Below are 12,555 nucleotides of genomic sequence, written 5' to 3'. Positions count from 1 at the left end.
ACGAAACTAAAGAATAGGGTTCTAACGATACAAACGTACATGTTTTTGTAATAAAAATCGTATAATTATAATTAATATATATATTGTCCCAATTATTAAGTGTCCAGAAATTATTGACGCCGATTAAAAGGACTCATGACCAACGACGTGAATGCTCTGTGGCTCAGCGTAAAATGCCGTATGCCAAAAAATGGCCCCTGAATTGCTTGGAATTGGATCAGAGATCGGACTAGTGCGTAAGCAATATCCGAATTCGGTCCGAGATTTCTAGATGAACTGTATTATGTACATAGAATTAATTTCCATCAAAATATAAGCTCCACGATTTTCTGTTGACAACAGCTGACGGATCTTCCCATTTATGAGTTGTGAGGAGTGGTTGTCCGCCATTAGTTTACAAAATCGTTTCAATTTGTGACGCGTGTCTTTAAAGTTTAAACGTTTCAACACGAGCTCATTTCTCAGGACAATTACCTACCTTCTTGGCATGACCGCCGCGTATCTGTGAATACATTTATCATAATATTTGCGCCTCCAAAAAATATTATTACAGGAATGCTGAGATTAAAAATAGTGTTTATAATTTTGTTGAGCATACTTTTCGCAGTGACTAATACGAGGAAATGGGTTGTTGAACGCGAACAAGTACCACAAGGTGTTCTAATAATATTATTTTAGCTTTTGGACGTGCGTTTGCACTGTTTGTAGGAGCGACGACGGATTTAAACGAATAACACATCATAATTAATAAATTAGAACTTATGTCAATATATACAGAAAAAAATACATGAAAACCGACTTCAAAAACACTATTCCAAAACAATAGATATAATACGCACTAAAAGTATAAAAGTAATTGCGTATTTTTATACAATCTAATTCTAGTAACGATTATTGCTTTTTTTTAGAGTCGGTGTCAGATAAGGTAGGTTTGTTATTACATAAAGGTAGATGAGATGTGCTTGGGTAGCACGCGCGAAGTGTGGAGGCGATAGGCGAGAGATCAAAGTTCTTAAGTAACAAACATAAAAAATACAGACGAATTGAGAACCTCCTCCTTTTTTGAAGTCGATTAAAAAATATTTTCTAAATATTAAACCTTGACCTTAACTTAATTTATTTTTTCTTATTATAAACATTGCGTAAAAAGTGTACGATGGGGGTGTCCAGTAAGGAATGCAGATCCTCAAGCCTTTTACTCAACTCCAAATGTAATGTAAACGGATAAGTTGATTTTAATTTTCGTATGTTTTGTGACTTAATGAAAAAGCGTTTTGGCGAATCTATGGCTATTACTTTGCTCTGTCTCTCTTTTTGTAATCTATATAATTATATTTCTTGATGATTCTTAGATGATTTTTAAATTTTACGGAAATAATAACATAGAATAACTAACTTAATAACAGTATAATAAAATTTTCAAGTGAGCGTGTCTGGCCAAACCCGAAACGAAAGGAATAGCGAAACGTATTCAAAGTAGTCTCAAGCCCGATTTTGAAAGAAACTGATACAGCTAATATAAATCATTGAGGTTTTGAATAATCAATATTTGTACCCACCATTTGATTTAAAAGAAACATATCCTATTACACCATTCGATAGTGTCGCTATTAAGGATCAATTATTGGGAAGAAATGACATCCACTTCAGATAGTTAGTAAATAACTCTACTTTTACTTGAGGATTTCGTGATAAAATAATTGTAAACAACTTCTGGCGCACCACAGTATCAGCTCTATCCATTTGACCGCGAGCAAAGTAGAGCAGCTTGAATTGTCGGGGACCCAGTGCTCTGTGAACGGCTGGATCACTTGGCATTGCGTATGGACGGATTACGGATTTATCACGGAGATTGTTCCGAAGAGCTGTTCAACCTGATTCCTGCAGCCGAATTCCATCTTCGCACGACACGCCACAAGTTAGGATATCATCCCCACTATCTGTACAAAATAAACTACAATTTGATCCGAGGAATCTTATACCAACTGTCCATTGCTAGAACTAGTTACTAAGTAGTTCACACATTGAATGTAATATTGTAAATATAATATTTCGTTACGTCATCGTTTTATCGCCAAATCTGGCACGCTAGATTTTGGAGATACAACACGTCCTGAGGATGCTTTGTGTAGAGGCGAAACACGTGTCGAATTGTTTAAAGACAAATATTGGCGGAATTAACACTGAAGAAAACTCAAATCATTTGTATTATTATGGATTTCTGCAAAGTAACGCCTACATCAATAAATTTACGTCATATTTTTTCTCGGTTCACGCTACTACAAGCCGAGTTTTTTTATGATAACAAATAACGACAAGATTGAGACCTTTATCTTTTGGTAAGCACCCTGCGTACAATGTGTAAAAGTACTTCGTTCCAAAAGCTTAAAAAAAACTCCTGCATAATAATTATTTTCACAATTTCCCCGCAGATTTGACCCGACGAACCTTGAGCTGTGCAGTAGCAATGAATAAATATATTCACAACTAAAATTGAAATGTTTTTTTTTTGTCAAAATAGGATTTAAAATCAATTTTTGAAAGTCATACTCCATGACCCATTTCCAAAAAGTATGCCTCAGTCCTGAGAAAACGGGCGCAAGAAACTTAGCGGGCTTCTTTATTCTTCGTAAAAGAATGTAATTTGGGATAATCTGTGGTTTCAATATAAAAGTCAATAATTGTATTTATTATACCTTTACCGCACAAACGTTTACTAACAATTCTTTTGAATTTCGTAACACAATTGTTTTGTACATTTTCGGGATCATGTGGTAAAAGCTATCGCCCAACAAAAGACTTACTTCGACTTTACCGAGTGGTAGGCATAACAAGTTTATGTTTGTTCCATTAGAAACAAATATAAACTTGTAATCACTAGGTAGATAATCACAAGGTTAACATTAGTTAACCTTGTGATTATCACAGTTTCTTGTAGGTACCTAAATTTGCTAATTTGCTTATGTATAAGTATACATAACATTATCAAGAATATATTGATTTATAACGTAAGAATATACGTCCAGCACTTGTCGAAAACACCCGAACTATTACGAGTGGGTCCATAACGCTGTTTCGTTACGTTACATAATCTTCCGTTTCACTCTACTACAAACCGCGTAAAAGAACTTCGTTCTTAAAATCGGTTTGTTTACTCCAATCCCACGCTCGAAGATTATTATTTCCTTATTATTTTACATAATATTATCATCTTTATTTACAATAAGAAATCGCGATGTATACCAATTTAATCTGATTAAATAATACCTAGATGTTGTTAATTAAAACAAAAAAAAACATAATTTACGTTTATTTAAATAAAACAAATTAACAAAAGTTTGACCTAACAACATACCTATAGAGGTTTGTGTCTCAGACAGACAAAATGAGATAGAAGTATATCTTCATTGCAGTCCGCCGAGCACCCGCTATGTAAATATTTCTAAACAAGATCTTCCTCATGGCTTGTCACGTCCACGACTTTTAAAAATGACACCGTCGGCGCCATTTCTTTTTTCCATAATCTCACTGTAAGCAAATAAAATAATACCAGTCAATACATTGCTGTCAATAGCAAACTAAAAAAATATTAGGTTTTTCATAAATACTCCACAACTAGGTATAATATAGTATAAAATATAGATGCAAATTCTGGCGGCATTTAAAAAAATACTTGCCATTCTAGCGTTTATATTCGAAACAATAACGTTGTCGATTGCACAATATTTGCCAACAATCACCCAGAATGCAAACAATATGATATTTAATAAAGTTTACTATAAACTATTTAATACATACCGAAGACTTTCACTCCTGCGTAAAATAAACTATGATCATTTCGACAGTAAAGTATAACTTCGTAAATAATAACAAAACAAATGGCGCCAAACAAATAATAAATTAAGAACTCCAGCATCGTAGACAGTATAACATTTAGGTTCCAACTTAGTGTTTTGATCTGAACATGTAAAACTGGTTTCGATTCGGTCACTGACATAATAATAATATGTTACATCGTTCTGTTATGCATGTTGTATGAATGACATCAGTACAAATATGTACTTTTAAATTCGAAAATCTTAAAACATTATAGCCATATTGTTTGTAATATATTTTTCATTACTCATACTCGGAAAGTAATGTTGTTTTGATCTGATTATTGGGTGGAAAATGCTGCTTCCCTGCATAGAGAGGGAAAAACTCATACAAATTACTTCCCACCTAAGGGCCGGAATGAACTTTAAAAATAGAACTGCTGTAAAGAGTTTTATGTAAAAAAGAACTAATTAAAAAAATATGCTGCGGCCATGTGATTTTCTAAACAGCCAGTGTGAACTTAGCGCAAACTTCTTTGAACGGAATAAACCGCAACAATTACGCGGTAAGTTCCATATTTGAAATTTAAAAAGTCGACATAAATTGGCGGGATACTAATCTGTGCTTAGATAAAAAACTAGTTTTATTTTCCTCATATTCGAAATGAAAAGTAGAGTGTTTAACTCGTGTAAAAGTATCAATTCCTACTCGGACTATAGCCGATCTCGCTGCGCTCGGGCGTCTAAATACCTCGGGAATTGATTCTTTCGACCCTCGGTTAACAATCTACTATGTCCAGCTCAGTAATTTAACGCGAAGCAACTTATAGAAGTTAATTTACTCATGTGGTAGTGGTAAGTTATTAAGTAAGAAAATTGGTTTGAGTAAGGGAGGGACAATGCTTCCAATCACACGTTAATAAGCTTACATAGTGCCTCTGATGATAATAAATGTGACCGAATCGTTTTAAAGTTTGAGGTACCTATATATGGTAGGTTGTTTCATTTTAGTAAGTTTAGAAGGTCTTTAGTAAAAAATAGAATAGCTATGAGTACAACATCAACGCAAATATATTGTCATCATACAAGTGAAATACGAAAAAAAAATCTTCATAACATTAACATTTATGAACAAATGATGGTACATATTAAAGATTTATTAGGTACCATTAAAATGAGAGAAAGGTCGCGATAAGAGAATCAACTAACACCCCAAGTAGCGCGCGCCGGTTCACAAGAATGACGCATGAACCAGGTATCGTTCTCCACGCTATATTGACACAGAGCGTCCCACGGCTATGCCACATGGAGAAGAAGTACCATAAATATTGTAGATGTAACATTTTACTTCAAGAAGACTTTATGCGACTTCTCTGGCTGTTATAAGCCGGAGCCCCATCTTGCTGAAAATAGATTTTTTCGTTCTGCGTCTGGAAAATTATTTATCTTTTCATCACTTCTAAAAATCTCAAGTTTTTCTAAATATCTACCTAACGTGTTCAGATACACTTCGTCAAAATGTACTAACCTGACCTAAGTACTAACCTGACCTTGTTTTAACCGACTTCAAAAAAGGAGGAGGTTCTCAATTCGTCGGTATTTTTTTTTATGTTTGTTACCTCAAAACTTAAGACTGGGTGAACCGATTTTGATAATTCTTTTTTTATTTGAAAGCTGGTGCTTCTCGTGTTTTAAAATAACTCAACTAAACAATCGTAACTAGAATTAGATTGTATAAAAATACGCAATTATTTTTATACTTTTTAGTGCATATTATATCTATTGTTTTGGAATAGTGTTTTTGAAGTATGTAGGTTGTTTTTTTGTTACACACCAACAATTGAATGAAAAGCACACTTGATCATTAGTCTCGCTTCGTACGGCGTGTTGCTCTATGTAAATAGATAAACGAGTAATTTTTTTTTTATGAATATAAGGGACGAGACGAGCAGGACGTTCAGCTGATGATCATTGATACGTCCTGCCCATTACAATGCAGTGCCGCTCAGGATTCTTGAAAAACCCCAAAAATTCTGAGCGGCACTACAATTTCGCTTGTCACCTTGAGACATAAGATGTTAAGTCTCATTTGTCCAGTCATTTCACTAGCTACGGCGCCCTTCAGACCGAAACACAGTTATGCTTACACATTACTGCTCCACAGCAGAAATAGGCGCCGTTGTGGTACCCATAATCTAGCCGGGATACTTTGCAAAGGAGCCTCCCACTGGTTTGCTTTTAGTATGATGAGGTAAGAGGTGCGCTAATGTCAATTATACAGCGGTAATGTAAAAGCTGTTTACACAAATACGATTCAATTTCTTATCATTTTTTATTACTACTAAATAAATTCATTCAGAAATACGTTTTTGCTTCAATACTAACTGATTAACTTTGATTAGGTACCTACACATTTTCGATGACTTTAGACAACATTTTTTCCGAATACTTACATCTTTTTTTTCGATTGACAGAACAGAGTCTGTAGGACAATTAATAATAATTAAAATAATTTCGGTAACTATGACCACTCCAAACTTTTTGAGAAGGAATTAAGTTTTATTGAGACCAAATAAAAAAAAGTATAAAATTATTAATACTCTTTTAAATAAAATATTATCTCATTGGGATATATATATATATATATATATTCTTAGCATCTACTAGAGTGGGTGATTACCGTATTACGCTGATTAGCGTATCAGGTAATCAGATATACAGTCGTGGTCAATTAATTAGGGACATTCAAGATAGTGAAGAGAAATAACTGGTAATCTACATATAAATATAAAAACCCTATTGATTTCTCAGTAACTATTATTTGCATAGTTTGGTCCAAGTATTATGCAATAAATGGCTGTAAATAAGATTAAATGAATAGAAAAAAGTGTTTAATATCCAAGGTTAACCATGTATACAATTTAAGGTATAATTCTGTAGCTGGACATTTAATTAAGGAAAGTAAAGTAAAATGAAAAATAGAGTTAAACAAAACTAGTAATCTCCAGTATTTTAATTTCTTTAACAACTCCATTTTATTACGTGTAAAATAACCCAGTAGCAAAACCTTTACTAGTTATAATCGTTAGACACCGATGTGGCATAGACATTATCAGTTTCTGACATGTTTCGACAGGAATGTTTGCCCATGCCCCACGAATACCTTCATTAAGTTCATCTTAAAATATGGTACGATAAGTGGCAACTTTTTTCTTGATTTCGTGCCAAAGGTGCTCAATTGGGTTGAGGTCCGGGCTATTTGCTGGCCAATCTAGCACTGATACCGACTGACTGTTATGAAACGACTTGACTGAACGGGTGGTATGTTTCGGGTCGTTATCATGCTGAAACGTCCATATAATAGGGAGATGTTCCTCAGCGTAGGGAAGCATAGTTTCCTCTAATATTGCCTTGTATTGATGTTGGTCTAAATTACCCTGAACTTTCCTCACAGGTCCCATCAAATGAACCCCACATTTTAATGCTTGGACCGCCATGTTTTACCTGCTTTTTGTGAATCTTGGATTCATTTCCGCTTTTACAGGACGCCGTACGTATTTCCTTCCATTTGAAGATATGAAATTAACCTTGGCTTCGTCAGAGAATAATACATGTTGCCATTGGGCGAAGGTCCAATGTAAATATTTACGTGCAAACGTCAAACGTGCATTTCTATGTTCTTTCTTCAACAACGGTACTTTGCGAGCCACTCCTTCGAACATCCCTGCTTTTATCAGACGTCGTCTAACGGTCCTCGCTGTAACAGCGGCTCTTTCGTCCGCCCCAAACACTTCGTGTTTAATTAAAACAGAGCCTAAAAATCGATCGTTTTTAGCTATCCTGGTTATCATTCTATCTTCTTGCGGAGTTGTTTTTCTCGATTTTTTTTATCTGGGCACATTTAAATCTGTGTTGTTGCACCTGAAATGTTGCACTGCATTGCACACCATAGTTTTTTACAATTTAAATATTCTACTATTCCTCGGTATGACCAACCACGCTCGACAAACTTCATGATGATTTTTCGTAGTGTTGCATCGCAACTTTTATTTTTGCCTATTTTTCTTCAAAATAGTTCTCAAAACTTAAAATTAATAATCTTGATTGCTGCCAAAACTACCACGAAACAATAGGAGAAGAAATAAAAAAACAATGAGATTCAGATTTTGAAAATAGAACGCAATATCTCAGTGTCCCTAATTAAATGACCAGCCAGCATTTTTTTAACAAATAGCACTGTGATAATCTATCAGCTATACTGTAAAGTGTTTTAATGTTTAGGAAGTTGTTAGTGTTTGTATAATCGGGCACATAAATGACTAATTATACTTACATGTAAGGGATATGAAATCTTGTTTAGACTCGTTGGAAAATAAAAAATAAATTCACAATTTGGTTAAACTACAGTGTCCCTAATTAGTTGACCACGACTGTATTTACTAATTGGATTAATAATTAATATATGATTTAACAAAAATCTGAATCTAATACTGGTAGTGTATTTTTCTTACTCAAATTAATATTAAAGTCACCGCTTAACAGAATATATACTTCTTCAGGTACACATCTATAGGTCTATATCTATTGATCGCGTTCTCGGTTCTCAGAATTTGCTTCCAGACCAACAGCAACAAACTACACACTAAGCAGTGTATTTCCCTGACATCATTGAATAAGTTCTTCGTGATCTCTTTATGTACTTTTGATTTGCATAGTTTATTTTTGGCTTTTTATTTTGTTAATTACTTTTTCAATACAAACTATACACGAAACACACCCACAACATATAACACAACACAAAACACTCACGCTACCTTCCAAACACCAACTGATTTATCACATTTAAATATTCACTTCACCTGTTATATCTCTCATAAATACTTAACCGAACTAGTAAATTTAAGTAAATTACATATTATATATTATACTACACCTGGACTATCTTGGCAAACGTTCAGTATGGATATTTTTCCAAATCTTATGATTGATAACCATGACAATGGCTAATTCGGAAATTCTTAGAGAACTCGATACGCCCGATGACTTTTGCCATATTGCACATAGTCCTGACTGTTGTAGAACTCTTGTTAACACTAAATTTGATAATAAAATTCTGACCTTTAATATCAGAAGTATCCAACGTAATTTCGATAGCTTTTTGGTGACCCTGTCTAGATTTTGTATGCTCTTTGACGTTATAGTATTGACCGAATGCTGGATACATGAGGACTCTACCATACCCCAAATAGAGGGATACAATTTTTTTAGAACTAATAAATACATAAATAGAGCAGGAGGCGTAGTTGCTTATGTAAATGAACGTTGGTCACCGCAAGTTGATGAGCCCGTTTTTGAAGATGCAAATTGCTTAAAAATTACTTTAAAAAATCAACTTGTCCTACTAGCCCTGTATCGATCGCCGTCATTTATAAATACATCGCCTTTTCTAGATTCTCTAGCTACAGTAATCCAAGTATTAAAGATGCTCGTTGTGTAATTGTTGCTGGGGATATTAATATTAATATTTGCTCTAATGATGATAGTCAAATGGCTACTTGCGCGAAATATCTGTGTTTGTTAGCAGAGCTAAACCTTCAGCCTATCGTAAATAAACCTACACGAATTAATTCGTGCCTAGATCACATTCACGTAACTTCTAAGTACCACTCGGAGTCAGTTATTTACAAATCAGATATTACAGATCATGATATTGTAATTGCCGGAATAGTAACTAAAGATACCAAACAACATAAAACTTGCAGACTCACAAAGAATTATAATCTAGAGCGCATTGTAGAAGAATTAAGACAGGCTGACTGGACAGAAGTCTATAATAGCATTGATATAAACAAAGCAGTATCTGTTTTTGATACTATTCTAACAAACATTATGAGCAAACATTTAGAAGAGAAACGAATAAGTCGATCCAGAATTACTAACTAGTAATAATCCCAACAATAACACGGTCATACTCATTTACACACGTTACCGAAATTTTAACTATGATCTTTTGCGAAAACTAAAACACAAACATGAGTCATTTGAATTGGAAAAAAACAAACACGACCCTAAAAAGCTCTGGAAGAGTATAAGAACAATTTCCCACACCAAGAAAATAAACCAAGTACCACTAGAACTCACCAATATTAAAGATACTGTAACGGAATCTCTGGATTATTCCAATGAATATTTTGCAGGCATAGGTAAAACTCTTGCAAACAAGATACTCACAGCATGCAATGAAACAGAAGTTTCACTCGCTAGTAAGATAATACTCGAAAATACTCCAGCGCAATCATTTTTCTTAGGACCCACTGATGAACGAGAAATTGAATCCTTGATAAGTAACTCTAATCTTGACAGTGCTCCTGGACTGGATGGAATATCAAACCGCCTTTTGAATATTAGCAAAAAATATATTACTCCCCCCCTGACAAGCATATGTAATCTAAGTTTATCACAAGGCATTTTTCCTACTGCCTGGAAAATGGCTGCAATTGTTCCTATTCATAAGTCGGGTAACAAATTGAACCTTACGAACTATAGACCGATTTCTTTATTAGGATCATTCTCAAAAATTTTGGAAAAACTAGTACACAAGCGATTGACAAGTTTTCTTGACGCACATAAAATAATATCTGACAGACAATTCGGGTTTCGCACTAAAAAATCAACGGAAAACGCTGTAGACTTAGTAACAAAAATTATTTCTTCCAAACTAGATAAGCAGCAAGCATGTATCGGTGTATTTTTAGACCTCGCGAAGGCTTTTGATACAGTCTGTATTCCTATACTTTTACGAAAACTTGAGCTCCTAGGTATTCGAGGTAATTGCCTGAACTGGTTCAAAAGCTATTTAATGTGCCGAACTCAGTGTGTTATAGTGGATCATAAGAAAAGCAATTCAAGTACAATAGATTTTGGCGTCCCCCAAGGAAGTATATTAGGCCCCACGTTATTCCTTTTGTATATAAATGACATCAAAACTAAAGTATCCAGCTCTGACGTAATCTGTTATGCCGATGATACAGCTCTTTTATTTTACGGGAAAAACTGGGATACTGCACTACACACAGCGGAACAAGGAATGAGGAATATTGCAACTTGGCTACAAAATAATCTTCTCACCTTAAATCTCACTAAAACACAGTACATCTGTTTCCATAAAACGAAAACTTCATCCCCTTCCCACATTTTTGATATTAAAGTCCACACATGTCCTGTTGCTCTATCTGGCCCTTGCTCTTGCAATAATATAAGTAGAACTACTCATATAAAATACTTAGGAGTCGTCATGGACGAAAACTTAAACTTTAAGCAACATCTTAATACAACAGCGAAAAGAGTGCGCAAGTTGATCTATATTTTTAAGAACTTACGCGCTTCGGCATCTTTAAATCTGCTAAAAACCATTTATTTTGCAATCGGTCAATCTGTATTATCTTATTGTATCACCGTATGGGGAGGGCCGGCTACTTCACACATGATACTCTTAGAAAGAGCACAGAGAGCTGTCCTTAAAGTGATTTTTAAAAAACCTATTAGATAACCAACACATAAACTATATAAAGACTTAGAACTTCTTTCTGTCCGAGGTATATTTATCTTGCGTGTTATGACAAGCATGCATAAGGAGGTCTTGAATTTGCCTAATTATAAAAACCTACTAGATAGCCGTTCGTACAAGATTCCAACACCAATAATAAATACAACATTTGCAAGTAGATTTAGCCCATTCTTACATACATATATATACAACAAGGTAAATTTAAAATGTTCTATTAAAAATTGCTCGGTCCATCAGGTCAAATTTAAAATACAGAGATGGTTACACACACTCACTTATGCAGACATGGAAGCTATTCTTAAAGTGATAGCTTAGCATTCATATAATGTTAATACTTTGTAACATGATTAATCAGATACTCACCCTCGCACACACACACACACACACACACATATACAGAGTGCACTTTTTGACCTTTCGGTTCATATTGTTAACCTTAGGATGTAAATTGGTTGCCTACAGGACAGGCTACGCCTAGTGTAGGGACCAAATATAATGTAACATTATGTGATAAAGTGTCTATATATAATAAATAAATAAATAAATAAATAAATAAAAAATATAGTACCTACTTACAACAATAGCATGCCCGTCACCCAAGCTCTGCAACGATTTCTATAGTAAGTTCAACAAAGTGAAGTACCTACGTAAGATGTTGTGAGCTTATCTGGCAAGTTCAATGAAAAACTACAGAAAAGTAACCTATATCCTATTCCACATCAAAGCATTCAAAATATCATTAAAATTTGTTCAGAAGTTTATGTTGGAGGAGTAAGAAACATTCAAACATAATAAACTTTTTTATTTATAATATTTGTACTGACTACTGATTAATTAATTACCACTTAAATGTATTAAAATTATAAATAGTTATTAAATCACCACGTATTAAAATAGGTGGACATTTATACACCTTTCAACAGTAATTTTGGTTTAGATAATCTAATTTTTCCGCCCTTTTTCAATGCTAACTTACGTTAAGCAGGCTCTGGAACTAAACGTAGGTACATTATTTTTTTTTAATAATGTTGAATCTATTATGTAGGTCTCTTACTCGATCATTATGTAGTAGTAATTTACTTATTGCTGATTATCCGGTGCTGGTGTTGACTTAATTTATAATAATATAATTAATTTTGAGGCAAGGGTGGAGTTTCGGGAACGCTCTTGTGA

The 12,555-nt window shown here is 34.1% G+C and overlaps 1 long non-coding RNA gene across 1 annotated transcript; it reads right to left on the bottom strand.

Annotated features, from left to right (window-relative positions):
* Window positions 1-3,294: 3,294 nt before the first annotated feature.
* Window positions 3,295-4,019, bottom strand: LOC126980087 (uncharacterized). The gene is made up of 2 exons (XR_007732955.1): window positions 3,799-4,019; window positions 3,295-3,528 (listed from the first exon to the last, which is right to left on the bottom strand). It is a non-coding gene; the product is annotated as an uncharacterized LOC126980087 (long non-coding RNA).
* Between the last annotated feature and the right edge of the window lie 8,536 nt (window positions 4,020-12,555).

This window comes from Leptidea sinapis, chromosome 4 (assembly GCF_905404315.1).
Source record: "Leptidea sinapis chromosome 4, ilLepSina1.1, whole genome shotgun sequence".
Lineage (NCBI taxonomy): Eukaryota > Metazoa > Arthropoda > Insecta > Lepidoptera > Pieridae > Leptidea > Leptidea sinapis.
The sequence above is the reverse complement of the archived record's forward strand: the minus strand, read 5'-3'. Positions and strand labels throughout refer to the sequence as shown.